We start from the raw sequence: 21829 nt of genomic DNA, 5'->3' as shown, positions 1-21829 counted from the left end.
GTTTTCCAGTGTGTACAAAGAACAGTATCACCACGTGCAGCAATGCTTCATTTCATGCAGAAAATGGGGAAGTGGTTGTGCAAACCAGTTATACATATGGAAACAATCATACCCAAACCTTGGCTAGCTTCACTGGAATTCTGAAAGTCTTGTCACCTCTCCAAGGACTATTTTCCTATACTATTTCAGTCTTTACTTGCTCCCACCCATTTTGACACCAAAGCTGTTCAGAACAGTCTATTGCTTTTTTCCTTTTCCCTTCAGATGACAGGAGATTTTCCCTGCCTACAAGAATAGCTGCTCTTTGTTAACTACACATCTAAATAAAATTAATCTGGGGTAGAAACTTGGTCTGGAAAGCTTAAGCTCAGAGGCTCAAATTTTCAGTGGGTAATTATAATCTGAAAATACAGCTGTTAAACAGGAATGAACATACATCCCAATTACGAACGAGAGGAAGAAGCATTCTGTTCTAGGCTGAGCACAGATACCTATCCCAGCAACAGCTCTGGCAGCTCTTAGTAGGTGGATCTTAAGGACTTTTATTGTCTTTCATTTCTATTGTTGAACCACTCCTCCCTCTTCAGCATACTTAGCATATCTGAAGCAGAAAGTAATTTTTGCCTCTGTACAGATCGAGCAGTCTATGATGGGGGTACTGAGATGTGAGCCCTCAATATTTTGGTTCCTAATTTCAAGGAGACTCAACAACTCAAAGGCATGTGAAGGTTTGGGATTAACTAACCTTCAAAGTCTGTGTACCCACTGCATGGCCTCAAACCACAATGGGTTTTCTGAACTCTGGGCTTATGTTTTGACACCTAGAGATGTTTCGTACTTTTACAACTCTTTCTGAGTTCAGAATACTTTCTTGCTCAATGAGGGAGTGGGACCAGTGCACATATGACAGGGACAAACAGGCACAAGGAACTCTGGACAGGCACAAGGAACTCCTCCACTGCAGGTTTCTGTCTTTGACACTTTGACTACGACCCTGCATCAATTGCTTGTGCAATGTCTCTTTGCATAGGAAACAGGGCAAGCACATGGACACACACCCTGCCTTTACCCTGCTGGTGGGGTGTTGTTGTTCTTGCTTGATCATAACCTCACCTTACAAATAAAATTCGGCATTCACTCCTGAACCCTTCTTCTTTTTCCTTCTGAGCAGAGGAAAGAGCTGTACTTCACAGAGAGCTATTTTATGAAAGTCTCCAGCACCCACAGTTAGACCCAATGGCAGCAGATTTTCAGAGAATTAGTTCAGGTGTTTTGGAGCTGAACCCTTTCTAGATGTTGAAACTCCATAGATTTATTCCTAAAGTTGGTTCCTGAGAATCATACCTTCAACCTCCAAAGCGCAAAAATGTCTCCTTTGTTCGAGGATTTAACTACTGCTTAGATTCATTAGCAAAGGTAATTTTGGCCTAATTAGTCTTCTAATTTCTATGTTATCCCTTGTAGGAATATGCCCTCTGAAATTAGTGAAATTACTTTTAATATATGCTAATCACCATAATCTGATTTGTCTTTAATTATACATGTAATGGGGAAACTAATTGGAAGATAAAGGGTATTTGGAAGGGCCAAAACGTAAATTCGAAAGCGAATATAATACTACCATTAAGCAACCAAAAAAAAAAAATGCTTTTGAGTTTGTGGAAGATTATTTGTTTCCTACAGCAGAAATATCAGATCACTTTCTTTAGATCTCCTTATTGTAGTAAAATTGATTCATACATCTAATGACAACTGAGGTTTTGGCTTTACAAAATCTGCCTGGCCTTAAATGGACCACCTAATACAGGAACAAAAACATGGAAAAGTTACTTGCAGAATAGAGGGCAAAGTATAAGTAAGCTTACCATTTATATTAGTGATTTCTAAAAGAAATATTCTTAGCTCAAGAATTTCCTGCTTGCAGAAAACATCACTGAAGTTTCTTCTGTGTTTAAAAATCAGATTGAGCTGGTAGGTCTTTTATCAACTTTGTAGTGTATTTTTCTCCTTTACCACAGATTTAATAGACAATAACAGTAAAACCAGCAATTTCCTGAGCATTTATTATTTTTGTTCCTGAAAAATATATTTGGTATGAGGTACTGTCAAATTATATCCATGCTTTAAATGTTGCAGTGTAATGTGACTTCACACAGCAAAAAAGGGAGAAAAGAAACTATAGCTGTTCTATACAGTTATCAGAAGGGTCTAATTTAAAAATATCTTGTTACACAAAAGGACATAGATCAACTAAAATGAAGATAATAGAGCTATCTATGTCCTTTTGCATAAATATTTGAAAAGATAAGCATTTTGTCACCTTAGTGCTTTCTGACAATAGGAGAACTGAGGTGCAGATTTGTAATTGGTCTTGATGAAAACCAGCTTTTTGTTTAATAGTGAGTGTTATTGTGGTGCATTGCTTGTCTGATTTTTCCCTGTTGTTAGACTAAAGTTGACAAATTGCATTTTGACTATTCCAGTTCAATAAATATGTCTGTAACCATTGTGTTTTGTAGCAGAACCTACTCAGAGACTGAGATGTGAATGAGGGAAGCTGATGCATAAGCTCTGACTGTCTCAGCCCTTTACCAGGGCTTGTCTCACAGTCCTATTTGTTCATCTTTACTTTGTGCCTGCCCCAGAATTGCAGCTATAATGGATTTTCTATTAAAAAAAAGACTAGAAGAAAACATTTGCAATGGTTTCCAAGCATTCAATCCTTATATTTGCTGATCCCATGGATAAGGTACACACCTTTGATCAAGTATGTGGAAAGCATCCACACCAGATTTGGTACAAGCCATTTTCTTTTACACAAAAGTTATTTGAGGAAGCTTCATTAAATTACAAGCTGCATGTTATTTTTCAGGAAAAAAAATACATCAGCATCTACCATTTTTCTATATTTTAAATCAGAGTACATTTAAATTGTAAGAGACTAACATAAAATTTCTCTTTGGTACCTTCAGACCAACAAATAGCTGAAAAGAGTGGTGGCCACCAAAATCATGAGTTGGAGAGCCTTATTATTTAAACACAAAACTATAATAGCTGGTATTTTTATTTTGAAATATAAAGTCTTGTGCTAAAGGTCTTTCTAGATCTTTAGAGTCTGTTGTATTTCTTTCTGTGGCTTTATGCCAGCAAAGAATTTGAGCTAATGACTATCATGCATATCTTCCAGTTCAGGCAATATCAGGACCTCTCCTAATTGAGGCAACTTAAACATATCAACAACTATATTTTTAATGACTTGTGCATCCCAACGTTTCAGCCACTGGCAGCTGGGATCACAGCACAGCTAGGATTGTCTGCTAATCTTCTTAAGAGAACTAACCACACAGCAGGATGTGCCTTAAAGCTGATTTTTAATTTTTTAATAAGTTTTTATTAAATAGGGAACTGGAGAATCAGAACACGTTTGTACATTTTTTACTTCCTCTATCAATAGGACAAACCAGGCCAGCTACACAGAAGAAATAAAACATAAGTCAGTTGAAATATTAATTTAAAATAATATTCTGCACAGACATAGGTCTTTCACTATGACAAAGTATTCAAATGTTCTATTTGTCTGAGAACTTGCAATTTGCTGAATATGTTGAACAATTAACTTCCTCATGAGGTATTACAAATTATTTCAACCATCCATCGGTTTTTTTGGCTGGTAACTTAATTCATCTGGTATTGATTACTGCTACTGGAAGTTTAAATGTCAACAAATCTAAGCACACCCAACCTGTACCTTATGTACCTTGTGCTCACAACAACAAAACAGCATTTCTAGAATTGGGAAGCCTTCAGCACAGCCTCACAAATAGCTGGTAATTTTCTGAACATTCACAGCCACCAAACAATATCATCAGCACTAGCCAAGCATGAAGAGGTCTGGGATTTTCTCAACAAGCACATCCCATTATTTAGTATGCCTTCGCACACGCTGCACAGAGTGCCACAAGCCATCCCTCAGGGGTTCACCGTGCCATCAAATGCCATCACTGCTCGTGACCTTGTTGCCTTCAAGGAAGTATTGACTGCACCTTCATGTGGGAAGAGGTCTGTGCAGATGCAACCTGTCCACAAATGAAGCCACAGGCTGGAAGGTAACTTTGGTACTTTTTAAAGACTTAAATGGGAAAGATAATTGCCATCCATGTGGGCTTCATTTGACCTTCATCTAGTGTTTTTCCATGGGTGTATAACTGAGCGAGCCCAAATGTGGCCACACATCATAAATTATGAAAACATGCCTAGAAAAGATGCAGTGCAGAGGAGAATGATATGAACAAATCTGGATGACATTTAACATACAAGTTAATAGTCATATTGTTCTTGGGTTTTACTGAAAATTACCAGGCAGCCTCTGGAAAGTATGTGCTGTTGGGAATCTGTTCAGAGTTTTTATCAAAGCTTCTTTGCAATTAGTGGCAAATTATTGTTCATTCCTCTGGAATTTCTTGAAAAAAGATCACTCTCATTTCAGCCTTTTACTTTTCATAGCCTTGGAATCTGTAGGAAATGTGTTTTCATAATAGATGTAAGAGCAAGGACTTGCGCAGCAAGCAGCAGTGATAAAGTGTTAGTGCAATTCAATAGCATTTTCACTCTCATGGGACTTGCCAACCTTTGCAGCTCCCAGGGAGGCAAGTGTGTGATCAGTTTATCTCAGTAACCACCACAGTGATAGGAATAGTAAATCTCTCCATCCCAAGGATGGGTGTGACCCACCAGCACTCGCTCTGGTGTCACTGAGGTAGGTTCAGCTGGATTTAGGTGCTGTTCGAATGTGCTGCTCTTTTCTTGTTTAAATACTTCACAGCCCTGAGAGTTAATTATTAACATTTCCGGCCAGAGTGAAGGAACATATCTGGGAGTTTCATGCTTAAAGCCAGAGTGCTGGAGCTGTTGCCAGTTTAGAAGGCCCATTGCCCTTTTCCTCCCAGTGCTTGCAAAGGTTCCACTGTTAACCTGACAGCTTCTGAGCTGCTTCTCCACTGCCTCAGAAATGGAAATATTTGACTCTCTAAGTCAAATTTGTCCCACATGGTCACCCTAAGTTCTGTGTGGGTCTGGTGCTGCCTGGCCAAGCTACAGAGGGTGAAGGTCCTTGCTGGAGATGTGGTCAGCCCAGCTGCAGCTCTGCTCAACCTTTACTCCTTTCTTCCCACCACCATTGCTATCCAGAGTAGCAGGCAAAAGACGTGGAGGAAGGAAAGCAGAGATACTTGGCCAACCTTTCTCCCTAAGGGAAAGTTTCCACCCCAGTGTCATCCATGGGTTGTGCCACTTTATTCTTTTTAAGGGGACACTGCAAAGTCACTTCAGTGCAAGAGAAAATCAGAATTAAATGTTCCTCTACTGAAGAGGTGCACAAAATCTTGAGGTAGCAACATATACCTGATCTACAAGCATGGTGGTGATGGGCCACAAGGGTACACTAATAGAAAAATAGATTATTATTAGCTACACCACTGAGAAAAAAGCTGGCATTAAAAGTACTATAAATATCTGGGGTTTGTTGGGTTTTTTTTTCAAAGACATGAGGTATGAGGCAAAGAAAATTAACCATAAGGGAAATAGTTGGAGTGGTGTCACTACTTTCATAGTTATTCCTAGCAGCATAATTGCCAATAGCATGAACAATGAGAGAGCATTGTTAATTTAAATTGCAAAATATTTTCCAGAAATTTATGCAGCAAAAAAGCATCCAGAGTGAAGGCATGCAAGGATTTTAAAGGCAAAGATGCAACTAACAGTTCTGCTAGAAACATACTGTTTCTTTTTCTCAAATAACAAAAAATGTTACTAATTTGATTAATTAGGAACCTTCAGAAATAAAAAATGCAGCATGAAAATCTTGATTAGCAATCATTGCTACCCAAAGTTAATGGCTGCTAATGATTAATTAACAATTGCTCAAATGAGTTCCTGCAGCAGTTGGATGAAATTATATAGGAAATTACTGTGCCATGGTACACTAGATAAATGATTCCCCTAGTGTGTATTTATAGAAGTAAATTGCACAAAGCAAGCAGCAGAACAATTATCAAAACTAATCAGTCCTGGAACTGAGGATGTTGTTTATCTTTTATCTGGGGCTATGAAAGAGTCAGATAATAACCATGAAGACCACATCACCTGTGGCAAGACTTATCATCTGCTGATGGATGCTCACCCAGAGCACCAGTGTTACAACAACATATGCCTTTCGTGCTCCCTTGTAAATTTCCAGTTTTGAAGGAAAGTAAAAAAAATTGTGGAGACACTTTTCTTAAGAGATCAGTTTTGGGAACTGCAATGATGGTGCTCTTTAAGGGCTTTATCCAGCAGAGAAATGCAGTTTCACATACAGCTGTGTGACCACTGGTTTCAAGGAACACTACAGTTCTATGTGCACACATCTTGCTGCACGATCACTTCTTGGTCATTGATTTTACTGAGCTGTGCTTGCAACAAAGTGAGGCTGGAAACTGCTTTATATTGAAAGCATTGAAAAGAAGAGGAGGAAGGGGTAAGGAGGAAAAATAATGGAATCATCAGAAAATTATTTGAGGCAGTAAAAAACCATTGGTAAGCTAATGAAAAGGAAAAACAAACCTACAAAATGTGTCACATGGTTGTATTTTGTTTAATAAGAGAATTTATTTTTAAGTCAATGAATGAATCACATGGAAAAATATGTCCTAAGTATTCATCATCTGTGGGAGAGTACTGTTACAACATGCATAATGCAGTTTCAGAGAGAACAGTTTGGCTTTGTAATAAAGATGTGGGTTTCAGTGGTACAAAATGTCTATGCTACTTTAAAAATCTGTCAAAGTTCCAGAAATTAAACTTTTGTTAATGGAAAAATGTACCAGAATTATTCCCAAGTTGTTATTACAACTTAGTCTTGTCATGCAGAGAAATCTGCAGTTAGTTATCCCTGCTACTGGATCATTAGATAGCCTCCTTGAAAGATACAATCCCGTGCATTTTATAACAATATAGCAACACAGCTATGGTTAATCGTCTTCCCTTTCACAATGTAAGAGAGACATAACACTGCTGTGCGGAAAAACCTTTTCATTCTAAAACTTTCATTGCTCCTTCTGGGCTATTAACTCCTTACCTACATCTGCTGTTCTACTTAGTTCTCCTCACTTCCTGCATTCATTTGTTCAGCATGGAAATCTACTGGCAAATAAACTTCTTAGTCAGTTTTTCAAAAGCAGAAGATTGTTTCGTGAATGCAAAGGAAGGCTCAAGTTCATTACCTAATCCAAAACCAGTTCTGTCAATGATTGCATTGGATGGGACCCCTTGGACCAGTGTTTATTCAGCACAGGGTGTTTGTACACACTACATGGGAAATATACATGTGGTCCTGGGCAGAAATCAACATATCCATGTGGTATTGACCCCCAGTGCTTTCAGCTGGGGTGCCTTGCTGAAATGGGTACCAGAAACACAAGTAGGATGCAGCTTCTGCATATCTCAGAACAGAATCCAGGTGAGTGCTGAATTGAAAATGTATGTACAAATTATTTTTAATAGCTCTTTCTGAGGGAAAAAAAACTATAAAATCATGACATTTATCATGTTGATTGCTCATTCATTCAAAACATTGCAAATGGAGTGATTTTCTATAGCAGCAGTACATTTACTGCTTGTACAGCATAACCTGGGCCAATCTGAATTTTCATTTGTAACTATACTACTATCTGGAAACAGATAACTTCTGGATTTTTCAATTAAACCCTATTAAAAGGACTTAGATAAATTGCTGGATAGATTTGAAACAAATAGGTGAGCTGAGAAAAGGAAAAGAGAGAAGGCTATTACTGCAAAACGGTCATTACCAATCCATGCATTTCAGGCTGACAGAGCTCAGGACTGGAACAAATAACTTGTTTAATTCATTAAGAAAAAAAGCAAAGATGAAACATCATTTCTGCCCTTTGATCCTAACTTACTGAACATTGTGCTGGTTTTGGCTGTGGTAGAGCTAATTTTCTTCACAGTGGCTGGTGTGGGGCTGTGTTTTGGATTTGTGCTGAACTCAGAGTTGATAATATAGTGATTTTTTGTTATTGTTATAGAGATTTTTTGGTTTTGTTATTGCTGAGCAGAGCTTGCACAGACCCAAGGCCTTTGCTGCTTTTCATGCTGCCATACTGGTGAGGGAACTGGGAGTGCCTGGGGGGTTTGGAGGAGACAGACCCAGAACACATCACCCAAACTGGCCAAAGGGGTGTTCCAGACCATCTGACATCATGCTCAGTACATGAAGTGGGGGAAAGAAGGAAGAAGGGGGTGATGCTTGGAGTGATGGTGTTGGTCATTCCAAGTCCTGATGGGGCTCTCCTGGAGATGACTGAACACCTGCCTGCCCATGAGAAGTGATGAGTTCATTCCTGGTTGTGCTTTGCTTGTGTGCACAGCTTCTGCTTTCCCTATTAAAGTGTCTTTACCTCAGCCCATGGATTTCCTGGCTTTTACCCTTCCAGTTTTGGCTTTTACCCTTTTCTGGCTTTTACCCTTCCAGTTCTAATCCCATTTGTGGGGGAATGAATGAATGAATGAGCAGCTGTGTGGGGCTTGGCTCCTGGCTGGGATAACTGTGATTAAAATGTCCATGTACCTCTCTTCTCATCTAAAAAATTCTGTTTCATTTCCTCATATGACATGTGATGTTAAGAAATCTTAACGTAGGAGAATGCATCCACTGCCAGGTACTGTAGGATGGGGACTACATTTCTTCAATATTACTTTCCTGTTAAAAGTTATTAGGAATGCACACTTGCAATTTTGTGGGTAAAGTCAAAAGCACTTTTGACCCAGGCTGTAGCTTTGCTCAATAAACATCACTGACCACACCATAAAATATCTATCCAGCCAAAAAGGTAACCCATTAAATGTGTATTTTTAGTAAGTAATAGTCAGGAAAAAAATTATGAAACTGAAAACTCAAGAGCACCAGAAGCCATATTAAAGGAGAAAAATGAACCTTTTAGTAATGTTTACATTAGTGACATGTATCAACGATCCTGATGCAAACTAAAGTAAAAGCTCAGCAGCCAACTCTAATACATGCTATAGAGAATTTGGAAAGATCAATATTTTGACACCTTTCTTTTGGCTAAACTCAAATTAAGACCCAAATCCTATGCATTACAAAATGTTCCCATGCTGTATGGAGTTTTCTCATTTGCCCCTGCTCTCAAGTAATTCAAAGCCCCCTTTATGGTAGATGTTTGTGCAGATCTATTTAAAATAAAAGAAACATGGGTTCCAGTTTCCTCTTGGGTATCATTCTAGGCCTGGGGAAATTCAAGTCAGGTAGAAAAATTTTCTTCTGCTGACAGGAGAAATCTCTGTTCCACAAAACAAAGCTGCACGTAAGTCCCCAAACATGGGACAGCTGCACCAGATCTGGCAAGTAACCAGAATGCACAAACTGAGCACTGTCTCTAATGATGAAGTTCAAGGAAATGGCCTTAATTGGTCCCTTTGAAAATGCCAAAGAATTGAGCAAAGCTGATGAGCCAACGATGACCATGGAAACAAGCCACTACAGCCACTCAGCCAAAAACAAGCAAAGCGTTGAGTTGGCCAAAAAGCAGCTGAATCTTCTTGTACCCACAATGCTCTTCTGTGTTAAAATCCATTCTAGCTGTAAGACAAGAGACCTGCCTTCCTGTCCAACCCCTCACCCCCCTTTTTGCCCTTCAAATTGTTTTTAAAGCATACTCTTTACTTGTAATTTTGCCATTCCCTCCCTCACTGTAAGACATTAAATAACAATGCTCTTACTCTGTCTATACCTCATCTCATACAGACAAACTATCCGATGTCAACAGCCTGCTTGAGCAATTAGTAGCATGAAGACTTCAGGGTGTGGCCTGAAGCACACTGGTACCTCTCAAGCCCTCATCAGTGCTGCTCACCAGCCTGCCCCCATCAGCTAAGTGCTGCTGTCTTTGGGTGGCTTCCCTTCTTTGCATCCAACACTCCCTGTCCTGTCACTTCACATGAACTCCAAACAAACCAAAGGACATCTCTGAGATTTCAAAGCCTTTATTCCAGAATTAGGAGATTATATACAAAGGGTGTTGGGGCATGTCCTTCCTCTCAGGCCCCCCAAAAGTTGGGGGTAGAGCCAGAAGCCCAGGTCTCAGGAAAACAGGGATGTTGGGGTACTGCATACACCTGTGACACAGAACTGTCCACATCAGCTTCTTCAGCTGAGTTTCAGAAGATCCAGATGACTAAGCCTCAAGTAACCACTAAAAGACTACAAAGTACAGCCCTACATTTTAATCAACACTGCCAGCTGACATTTAGCCATATAAATTGTACAGACTGGGCACCTATTGGATAAAAATTAACCAAGTGCTGAAACATATTTTCATCCTCTAAAAATCAGTTAAACTTTTGTTATCAGAGCACCTGCAGCACAGGGCATCAATGACCTGCTGCTTTCCTGAGGGCTGACTGAGATCCACAGGTTGTTGGAGTGACATTTCCAAATAAATGCTGTCAAACCATCATAAATATTTCCAATATCGTGTCTCTGCATTCAGGCTCTTCAAACACATGCTAATGCAAGCCAGAATTGTACCCAGCAAAGCTCCCTGGGTACTTAAGGTAAATTTTTAGGTTTACATTTGCTGAGTTGAGCCTTTTGCAGTGTAAGTTGGAACTTGTGATGAATGAGGAGCTGTCTCCTGGAAAACTAAATTCCTGGAGGTATTTTCATTGATTGGCATTTTAATAAGTGCCTTGAGAAAATATGGAAGTGCTTCAGTTCAAAAGGCTGAGAATTGAAAGATATTTTACAAGCCTCAAATGAAAAAATGTTTCAAGTCTACCACCTCTGTTGAACTCTCTAGAAAACAGGCCACAGCTGGAGAGTACAGAAAGACGGCATGGTGCCATTTCTGTGCTATACATCCAAAGGGGTGGTCATGTCTTGACTCAGAATCAAAGCCCGAAACCCTCACTCAGCTCCAAGACCTGAGCCATAGCATACAATACCAGCTCCCTACTGACTACAGGGCCTGAGCAGGGACAGTGAAATCATTCCTGTGGGTCACAGTTCTGTTCTGCAAAGAAAATACGGGGAGCTACTTAAGATTCATTCAAGCTGATGGAGACTTAAGTATGTCCTTAAGTGGGCATTTGATCAGGGAGCGTACTTACTGTCCAAACAATGTCCTGACCAAACAAAAGGCATTGTTGGCAACTGCTGCAATAAAAAGTATAAATAGCATAAGTACAGAGCCTAAATCTAGCAAATCGATGTGGATTGTAAATCAGTGGAGCCCACTGACCTCCCAGGCTTCACAAAAGTCTGTATTAAATGTGTTAACAGGATGAAAGCCTCAGCTGGGATCAAGCCCACAGACCTGGGAGCAGTACAGATGCTCAAACTGTTGTGGATGCTCAGGACACAGTTCCTGAGTGATGCACTAAAGCAGGCCTAGGCATAAGGAAGAGCAGGGTGGATAAGCCTTTATTCTAACAGCATGGGCCCCTTTGCACCCACAAGTGGCAGTCCCACTCTCACAGCTCAGCTTGGAGCCTGGCAAGGGGATGGCTGGCATCCCTTCTGCCTGGAAAAGGACCTAAATCCAGGTTTCCCAGACTCTTGTTAGCTGCTCTAATTGCAAGGTTGTCACACACGGCAGCACCACAAGCTGCCTTCGGGGAAGCTGGCAAGGGTATTTCTGCAAGAACAATCCTGCCTGTGTACTAAGCAGCGGCTGCAGGGCAGGAACATTTTGCTTAGGATCCCAGCTGGTCTCCAGCATCCTCCACACCCCAAGGTAACATTTGTGCCAGAGCTGGGCAGCTCTGGGTCTGTGTAAATATGCAGGTCCAGCCATCTTAAAATCAGGAACTGAGGAAGTTTTGCCATCAGGTAAAAATCCCTACACTTTAACTGCCCGAGTCCTCTACCAGATTTGACTCCAAGTTCTATACAATAAAGTAACAACTTATAAGAGGAAAAAAATATTATTCAGCTTCTCCAGGTACTATTGTATAGTAAGAAAATCATATCTGACATCTACTGAATGTCAGCAACAGTGACAGCTGCTGGTTTTAGACAAATGCTGGAGTGCTGACACTGCAATGTACAAGCACAGTATTGTACCTTATCTGCTCATGTCCCCCTCCCACCCACCTGAAACTGAGCCTTCTGGGAAGACATCCAAGAAAGAGAACACCTAATACTCAGGCCTCTTGTCTCCTTTGACAAAACTCCATAGACTGGAGTAGATTTAAGAGGAACAGAAAACCTTAGCAAAACAAAGAAAACCATTTTTAAGAGCTGCACTGAGTGCCAGAAGGCTAAACAAAGACTTTATCTACTCCCAAAATAACAAATTGGTCTAGTGCCATGAGTAGTCTAGCAGTTCTAGAAAGCATATTACTTTATGCGCCAAAAATAACAGTCAGCTTTGGTCAAATATGACCCCCTTAGAGAAATTTACCTTATATGCCTAATTCAGACAGCCAGTAGTAAGCCGAAAGCCTGTTCCTCATCTGTACATGAAATTATTTATAGCACAGTGAAATTCTAACATTAGAGTATATTGCATGATATATTCATATAGTAGTGGTATATTGCACAATAATTTTATTTCATATATATTTATTTTTTCCAACATTTCTTCCCTGAAGTACAGTTGAACTACAGAAAAAAGACTTGAACTATAAAATACTATAAAAATTCAACTGTAAACTTTCTACTAAGACAAACTAAAATAGCACTGAAACTTCACATGAATTATTTGAAAAGGTCAGGGCAATAGATGTGAGATGATGTAAACCATGCTGTCCTCCCAGTCCATGTGAAAATAATAAGATTTTAATATAGATACGTTTATACGTGCACATGCATCTGTGCATGTGTGTGCATTCCACACCAACTTGAGGGCTGCTGTAAGGCAAGGAAGAGTAAAATACGTCAGATTAAGGCTGTGGAGTGAAGGTGGTAAAAAAGACAGCCAGGCACAGGGGAAAATAAAGAATTAAGCAACATGTTATGTCCTGAATTTTCCATACAGCAAGAGCAGGAGAAGCAAAAAGGCAATGAAAGCAAAATAAGTATCAGGAAATGCTTGCGTAGGTTAATGAACAGCACCTAGAAACTATTTCCATACACATTAATAAGGTGATCAGCATAGAAAACACAAGGATTACATTCACACAGATTTGAATAGCTTATGAAATTACAGTAGCTAAAATAAGCAACTCCAAGAATCACTGGCTTTCCTCATTTAAGAAGGAATTTGTTTGGTTGTACAAGTCCAAAGCAACAAGAGCAGTTGATGCCTGATGGAAGGCAACCTGTCAATGGTCTCCACTGGCAGGACCAGGCAACTCATCGTTTCCTCATTTATACAAACTCATTTCAAACAAGGCCCCAGTGATGTGCTGACCCCCACAAACATCCACAGGCAAGTGCAGGGTCTCCGTCCTCAATGGTGAAAGCCTCACTGAGCTGGCACAGGCTTGAGCACATACAGTCAGATCCCCGCACAATGAACAAAACATGGGCAAACAGGCCAAAAAATGTATGGCTGAGTGCCATGCCAGCTGGGCTGTGAAACAATGGGCTGGAAGCAAGGAAAGAAACGGATAGAAATCTCCAACACCTCCAAGCCTCCAAGGTGTACAGATGCCCTACACTAATCTGCTTGATCAAAAAATTATTTAGTACCTAACCAGCTCGCCTGCCATCTCTCCAAACAAGAGCTGTACTCCTGAAGCACAGCAGCTCTTAGGGAACATTTTCCTGAAATAGCAAACTGATAAGAGCAAACCAGGTCGGCTGAGAGAGGAGGCAATATGCACATGAGGGGGCTTCTGCTATGTGCCCTAAATTTGGGAAGCCCTCTGCTCAAGCAAAACAGCTGATGGAAACTACTAGCATTGGTTACCCCAAATTATCAGTGAGAGTCTTGTCCAGTGGTTGAATACTCATCTCTCAGCTGATTTCCATACCAGTTTTGTCACCAGACCCCAAATTCACCACAGGCAATAGAATTGCCCAATTTCCTTCTCTGAAGACCATCAAAAGTATCACCAAGCAGTAAAAATTCTGCTAACCTGCAAAGCAGCTCTATTTTACCTTATATCTCTGCAAAAATAAAAATCCTCTTCTGTTTGGCATAAAATGGCTGCTTTTTAGGTGAGCTAATTACTTTTGATTTCTGTTAATCCTCTTGCTGGGAACATAATGCCTAATTGGAAACAGTATCTGGTTGCCTGACAACGACATGTGAATAAATCAAAACAAATTTTAGCTGTGAATTTCAGGCCCACATAATTACTCCTAAAACATTAAAAGCCAGGTTTGGAAGAATGTGTACAAAGCCAAGGGGACTTTACAAGGCCTGATTCACACCAAATTATTATGGCCTGGAAAATAACATCTTTTATTTTTTTTTTAAAGCAAACACAACAGGTTTTGGATTGAAAAATTCATTAGCTTTTAATGCTGCAATACCTGCTGAAATTTTTTCAGTGTTTTTTTCACTTTTGCTCTACTTCTGTTTCTGCAGGGTTTGGCCTGAGTTGAGCTGCGGATTTGCTGTTGGACAAAGAGAACTTGTGGCTCACTGCAGGAGCAAGACTGAAACCACGTCTGGTGGAGGAGAGACACACAGCAGGCTGCTTGCTCAATGACCAGAACCATAACAGTATTGCCTAACATAAAATCTTCAGACTAGATTGTTGACCTTTAATTAGTGACCTTTAATTACAGTTGCAACCAGCTGTGATAGGGATATGGCTCTCTAAAACTTACTGCCCCTGCTCAGTGATCACAATGTTAGCTGCCATCCTCACTCAACAGGGGTAAGATGGCCAAGGAAAAGGAGTGAAAAACTACCCAAAGCTTAATGAAATCCATGGGCTTCTTCTTGCTGCAATGGTGGGGAGGGCTGGAACTTGGCGAACTTTTAAGTTCCTTTCCAATCCAAACCATTCTATGATTCTGTGATTAGTGGGTTCTTGATTTGGCCTCAGCCTTGGCTAGATGAGGGGATCACCCAGTCTTAGGAGGGTTTTGCAGGCCAGCAACAGCCAGAGCTGATCTAGCATGGCCTACACCAGCCCCTGGGAGAGAGAAATGCCAAAAACCTTCTGTGGTTCCTCCCACTCTGAACCATGTCACTGAGGCTGTTATGTGCACACAAAGCATAGTATTAAACTGCGGGGTACAGCATGATAACTTACGGGTTTTCAATTGAGAGTAGAAATGTTTGGGTGATTTACATAAGACTGGTGGGTGTGTACTTGTGCTGAGCAAATGACAGAGAATAAATAATAATGTGTGTAGCCTAGGATCAAAAAACCACAGACATCCATATCATAGAATCATATATTAATTTCATCTGGAATGGACTTTTAAAGGCTATCTAGTCCAACATCCCCTGCAATGAATAGTGACAGCTTTTGACATCTTTTACTAGACCAGGTTGCTCAGAAAAAGCCCCAGTCAACATGACCTTGAACACTTCCAGGAATGGGGGGGGCATCCACAACTTCTCTTGCAACTTGTTGCAGTGCCTCACCACCCTCACAATAAAGAATCTCTCCCTAATACCTAAACTAAACCTACTCTCTTTCAGTTTGAAGCCATTCCCCTTTCCCTATTACATGCCCTTGTAAAAAGTCCCTCTCCAGCTTTCTTGTCAGTCCCCTTTAGGCACTGGAAAGTGCTATAAGGTGCCCCTGAGGTCTCCTCTTCTCTAGGCTGAACTACCACAACTCTCTCAGCCTGCTTTCATACAAGAGGTATTCCAGACCTCTGATCAGGCTTTCTCTAGACCCATTCCAACAGGACCACATCTGTATCCAGATAGATATAGATAGGGTTATATACATTTCTGACTTAAAATTCAGTCTCTGATGAAATGCGCAAATTATTTTCAGTTAAGAGAACAGGCCTTTTGGTGGTAAGAAAAGATCACACTTAAATTCCACTTAATGTGTTGTTTATTAAAGCTTTTGAACATCTGAACTGCTGCAGAAAAAGAAAACCCTTTAGGACAAAAAAATAAAATTAAAGATAAACCTAACTGTACAAGCAGTAACATAACTTGCAAGGAATGCGGAAAATACATGTATTTCTGCATCTCATAACCAGTTTGGAGTTAATAAACTTCTGAATTTTAAATATTTTTTAACCTAATACTAAAACCTTTCTCATGCTGATGACTGTCTCCCTAGGTCAGCATTTAATGCTGTCTCAAACAGCATTAAATGTTGGTTCTTTGTCCTCTTCTGGAATGTTTTCCACTAGGATCTTGCGTATTATCTTCCTACTTATCTCTGTTCCAGTTCCCCTTAGTACCACTCATCTTGTTTCCCCTATTTACACATTTAACTTGTTTATTCTCTTTGCTTCCTATGCTCACTCTGAGCTTAACACTTTCTCTTCTGCCTGCCACAGTATCCCCACTTATGCCTACAAAACAACCTCCAAAACATTCCTTTTAAAAAACCTTTTTAAATCCCTGCCCTTTAGATAATAAATCTCAACCACCTCCCCTTCATCTCTGTTAGAACATCTCCTCTTGGGGTTGGGTTAGGCAGGCTATCTTCCCAACCTCCCTACAATCTCTTTTATGGTGTAATATGTCTTTTAATTAAGTGCATGGAAGAACATAGACTCCAAGGAAGACCAGAAATTACTCTGTGGTAGTCAATGGCAATTCCCTTATTTTTAAAGTTTGTGCAGATAGCTATCTCATCTGTCCTAGAAAAGAAAACAGTTTACTGTGGCCTAACATCTAGGAAGATAAACCGACTTCAAACACAAAGCAGAATCAATAAGAGACACAACAGCCTCATTTAATTGCCTTGCCTAATGAAGTGTAAAAAGCAAACTGACAGCACAACAAAGAGAAAAGAATAATTGATTTCAAAATGTATTCCAAAGGTGGCATTTGTAGTCCAATTAAGGAAAATACTGGAAATTGTTTGGGCTTTTTCCTGACCATGGAATTTCACTGTTGTTGATGCTGGATCTTCTTGCCAAGGGATAAAATTTCCATAGGAATCCTTTCAGCTCTTTCATTGCTTTTTTATGCCCACATTTCTCAGCAAAAGAGATTTGTACTTTACAGGCACTGGTCTATCATAGCAGGACGGTGTGTGGCTGTCACAGACCACACATTACATGACAGTGGTTGTCATAATTTGAACGCAGCATTAACAGTAGTGACTAAGCCAAGCACTGAAAGCTGACCATCGGCGCCGCGCAGACGAGGTTCTGACACCCCCAGCCTCCTAGAGCTTCTGTATTTGTGCCAAGAAAAAAGGGATCACTGCCAAGACTGTGTGATGTGCAAGAGTTGGCCAAAGTGCTCTTCCCAAGCACAGTTGTTTTCACTCGCTGTGTGTGGAAGGGGTCATAAATTGCTATCCAAAGAAACCACAGACAAGCAGAGTGCCTTGCAATGATTTGTTCCTGATGATGCAGCATTGCCTCTAGGCAGGATTTTTGCGCTTGGTTGTAACTGGGGGTTGTTGAGCACCCAGATTAATGCTGTGGTCAATAAGAGGGGTAAAAAATGGGCAGAAATGGGAGTAGGAATGGAGCCAAGGGATATGGGAAGTTCCAATGTTAATGCTGGGTGATGGATATATCTGCTGATGAGGGAAAAGAACATCCCAAATGAGCAGTTTCTGCTGGGTAGCTCGCATTGGGTGCTCACTGTGCACTACAATGGCTTTTAGGTTAATACAATCACAAACACATCTCCAAGCATTTAGTCCTGACGTCTTCTTCTTGCTGAAACCTTTGCATACAATCAGCATTTCTATGGTAGTATTATTACCTGGTTTTACTGGTTCAAATATTATTTAGAGGTAGAGGTTATTAAAATACTCCAGTCAGTGATGATAACTACATTAATTAATAACCAGATTAGCTGATTGAACAGACAGAGTATTTTTTCCTTCTCAGATGGCACTGAGGAGAGCAGTTCAGCTTCAAAATGTAGATGTGAAGTACTATTGTTGTGTCACACAGTCACAATAACTTGGAGGGAGGGGGTGTCTTTCCATTGCAGGAAGTTTTCCATCTTCCTTGGAAGATATTTGTCTTTTAAACCAAGACAGTCACACAGCTGCTGCCACAGATCCTGTACACCAGGGATATGTCAGAGACAGAAATGGGTCCATTCACAGCTTAATGGAAGCTCACTTTCATGGCAGGAGCTAATGCAGCGTCACCTGTAGCTGGTATTCACTGGAGAAAGGCATCACACAAATGCAGTGTGGTGCTGGTTCACCACAGGGGCTCAGACTCACAGCTGCTAGGCACCAAACCAGGAGCTCTTCAGGTTGGGAATGGCTCTCAGGCACAGGTCTCTCTTGGCAAGCTGCCTGCAGCCAGAATAGCCTTGCTTTTTTAGACAGAGCCTGCTTCAGGTGCTTAGTTTTCAGGCAAAGGGATCAGAGGGGAGCTGTATCTTATGGCTGGTTCTTGCTGCTGCTGCCACATCCATTCTTAGAAGCACCACTAAGGTGGTGACTAGTGCCACCTATTCCCCTTCAGTGGCTGTTAATGAAGTACAACTGTATTTATAGAGAGTCCTGTTTTTCTCCATCGAGGAGGTTTAATGTGAGACAAGGTTTATCTACTCTTTCCTTTTCCACTGCTGGAGAAAAACAGGCTTCACAGTATGCTCATACACTCCCAAATGACATGTGCTTGTCACTGGCATTACAGGCAGTAAAAAAGGAGTCTGATGCTCATGTTCTGGTCAGATGAGAACAAAATCCCACCAAGCCCCTCTGCAGAGTCAGAGCAATTAAAGCACTGCTGGCTGCAAGGAGTCATGTTGGAAACTACCAGCCCCATCATACTCAATAGCTTACTCTCCTTCAAGGAGATCGTTTTTCTGCCAAATTTTACACTTCTTTTCTCTACATCTGATGTTCCTAGCCTGGGAAAGGTAAAGCATCATTGCATCTTAGTGTGTTGTGCCGCCAGGGGCAGGGACAGCTTTTGTAGCCATGGTTTGCAGCAAGCATCAGCATGTTGCTGGGTTTACTGCTGACCACCCCCTAGCTGTTTCTGTGGAGCCTGAAATGCTTTTCCTTTGATGTAAGGACACTGGAAACTTCACGTAATGGCAACACAATGCCACAACTTGGAAACTGTCCGCCCTCTTCTTTCTCACAATACTCAAGCAGAGCTCTGTCACAAGACTGCCAGTGGCTCTGAGGAAGGTTGCTCACAGGTGATGTAACACCCTGGCATAACATGCCTTTGAGCTTCTTCCTCTTATCAGGACAAGAAGCTGCATGCAAAGATGCTGGCATGGTGCAGAAGGGTTTAGAATCCTAAGAGTTACTGGGAAAGGGAACGGTGTGGGGGGAAAAAATATCATATGGGCTCTTTTTTTTTTTTTTTTTTAGCTCAACCAGTGCTTTTGACATTATGTATTTGGAGAAACTGCTATCTGCTACCCATGTAACTCCCTCAGCAGCCTGATGGAGCTGAGAAGCTTTCTGAAAACAGCAAAGTCAGAGAGTTTCACCTGGCTATCCCCTCTTTGCTTTATATCTAATATTAAACACATTTTCCCGCCCTCATCAAAATCAGTAACAGTATTATTGGAACAAGCTGTGTGGGTCCTCAAATTCTGTCCTCTGCTAATGATATCCTGTCAGTCAGCAACAGAACTTGTACATGGTTGAGATTACTGCAGCTCTTGCCTGCAGGTTTTTCCATGGCATAACACAAGGGATAATCTGGCCTTGTGAGTGTACAGTGAAAAAAAATGAGCTTTATTAAAGAAACCAATACTTTCAGCCTAGATTATGCCTCCTGCCAAGGAGGTGACATCATTACTAGTCCAGGTATTCATATTCTGCTGAGCTGGCACCTGAAATAGAGCTCATGTTTCCCCTGACTGCTCAATCTCCTTAAAATCCCACCAGCACTCACTTGTAACAGCGGGCAGCTCTGAAGCTGCCTCCATTTCTGCTTGGAGCCTCTAAAGAAAAACAAAATAAAAACATGACCAATAATAAACAAATCAATAACCTTAGAAAGCACAATCTTCTCATACTGAAAATGTTTTCCATATCTGTACATTGGACTTGAAGAGACAATTAAGAACCAAAAATCACAGCACTGGTAAACTCTAGAATTATCTGTTGTATTTTCATTAATTTGCGCCAACTCCACAAATTCATCATTATCGTATTTATAGTAGAATAAATGCATAACACTGCTGAAATGCATGGATGCTTAGACAAGGAAATTAGCTAAACACATAGTTCCCTCTGTGATAGGACAAAACTGGGTAATGCTGGTCACAAATTAATTTTTTTCTTGCTGATATTGCCCTTGAAAATCCCTTTTATGAGGGGCAAGTTTGGGGGATGGCCACTGAGAAATTAACCAAGGCACCACGGGCAGCTCTGCACAGTGTCTGACAACCCAGGCTGGTAAACAATAAACTCTATGCTAGCTTCAAAATAGATTTCCTAACAGGCAGAACAGCTAAAATTATGCTCTTATTAGAGAGAATATACTTAAGGTAGTTAGTCAGTAGTAACAGTATTTGGATAAAACTAGTTCGGACAAAAAAATAGTGTCAGAATATTAATATACCCCCTGCAATGTAAAATACAGACTAACTAGAATAAATTTTCAGAAAATGATAGCAAAGGTTACCAGCAGAGCAGATCGACTCTGCCATAAGCAGGCATGGGGCCATGCTTACCAGATCAAACGAGGATAATCCCAGGTGAGTGGAAGGTACTTAGGGAACGCAAAAGACCTGAGTACACTGATGTGTGCCAAGTCTTTTGAGGAGTAACTAGGTCAAACAAGCTGAGTCCTTGCATAAAATTATGGCATGGCTAAAACCTTGAGAAATTTCTTCTGAGGTGACAAACATGCTTCAGGTGAATTTTACATGTGAAGGGAGAACTAGTTTTGTGTAGAGCCTGTGGGCTCTCCCATGGCTAAGGAAGCAGAACAGAGAGGAAATATACAGACCCCCAACTCCACCCCCCCCGAGTTGCCAAATCAGCAGGGGAAAGGAACAGGAGCTGTTAATCCACTTGAACACTGCTTTTCAGAAATAAACTGTCCTAATTATAATCTGCTGAGCTCAAAATGGCAAAAGCCAGACAAAAAGCTGGCAGACTGCAGGAGCCAAGTTGCCTACAGGGGCCTGCCACGGTGGTTAGGTGGAAATTTTTCCCCAGGTAAGTGAGTAGATGCATCATCTGAAATTTTGGGTGAGTCAGAATGAATAGCTTACAGCAGGTGTCAGGCAGGAACACAGGGAAGGATAGGATCAGGTCAGGAGGGTGCTGAGGAAGGTGGAGGGGGCAGTGGGGCTGCTTGGACAACAGTAGGCATGTTCAGGATGACAGGTTGAAAGAGTGCAGGATAGCAAGGAGGAATGCAGCAGGGCTGGATCCAGGCTTTATCTTAAATAAATTCTGAACTATGCTCTCAGGAAAGAAAAAGAGAAAAAGAGACCTGCAGAGGAGAGAGAATAAGTATGCTTATAAATAAAATAACTATGTATTTATAGATAGCAAATATACCTATGCATACTTATATTTATAACATTTATTGATAAAAATAATCCATATCAATGAAAATAAAGTATGTGGTAAACTTCTTCATTCTTTCATTTGTTTTTCTTCATTCCAAGGTATTATTCCCAAGTGTTGCAGCAAGGTATCCTTGACATTGTTCCTATACTAATAGACTTACTTGATATACTTATGTCTGACCCTCATGGTTACTCTGTTTCTGACAAACTGACTAAGTAGTAAACATGAGCAA

This window comes from Lonchura striata, chromosome 5, assembly GCF_046129695.1.
Source record: "Lonchura striata isolate bLonStr1 chromosome 5, bLonStr1.mat, whole genome shotgun sequence".
Classification (NCBI taxonomy): Eukaryota; Metazoa; Chordata; class Aves; order Passeriformes; family Estrildidae; genus Lonchura; species Lonchura striata.
The sequence above is the reverse complement of the archived record's forward strand: the minus strand, read 5'-3'. Positions refer to the sequence as shown.